This window comes from Alligator sinensis, unplaced genomic scaffold, assembly GCF_000455745.1.
Source record: "Alligator sinensis unplaced genomic scaffold, ASM45574v1 scaffold240_1, whole genome shotgun sequence".
Lineage (NCBI taxonomy): Eukaryota > Metazoa > Chordata > Crocodylia > Alligatoridae > Alligator > Alligator sinensis.
In genome coordinates, this window is record NW_005841902.1 from 201,030 (window position 1) to 201,710 (window position 681).

Sequence of the window (681 nt, forward strand, 5' to 3'; positions counted from 1 at the left end):
TTCAAGAGACAACTCTGTTAATGATGTAACCAAAAGTGGAGCATGATCAGTGCAACATATCACAGCACAGCTGATCATACTCCACACATCTGCAAGATGTCACTACGTACTGTGCCCTGACAATCTTTGCACCCTTCCACTGACATTTTATTTGATAAAATAGAGAAGATAAGCTACCTGACCTCATTTTCTAAGTCTTTCATCACCCTATCCACCATCTCATCCACCAAAAGCAGGGGCAACATTGGACCCCTGCTGCTGCTGAACCAGACGGGGCAACTGACAACTGACGCCCAGGAAAAAGCCAACCTATTAAATAGGTACTTTGTGTCAGTCTTTCATCAGCCCCATGGGACGCCCATGCCCGCTACAGGGCCAGGAAGTCCGGGTGAGGGTGATCCCCTGCCCTCCATTAATGCTGACTTTGTGAAGGAACATCTTGAGAAGCTGGATACCTTCAAGTCAGCTGGCCCTGACAATCTTCACCCCAGGGTACTCAAGGAGCGGGCGAGCATCATAGCCCAGCCTCTAGCACGGATCTTTGAAAACTCTTGGCGCTCTGGTGTAGTGCCCAAAGACTGGAAGAAGGCCAGTGTGGTGCCTATCTTCAAGAAAGTGAGGAAAGTGGATCCGGCTAACTATAAGCCCATCAGCCTGACTTCTATCCCGGGGAAGATCTTA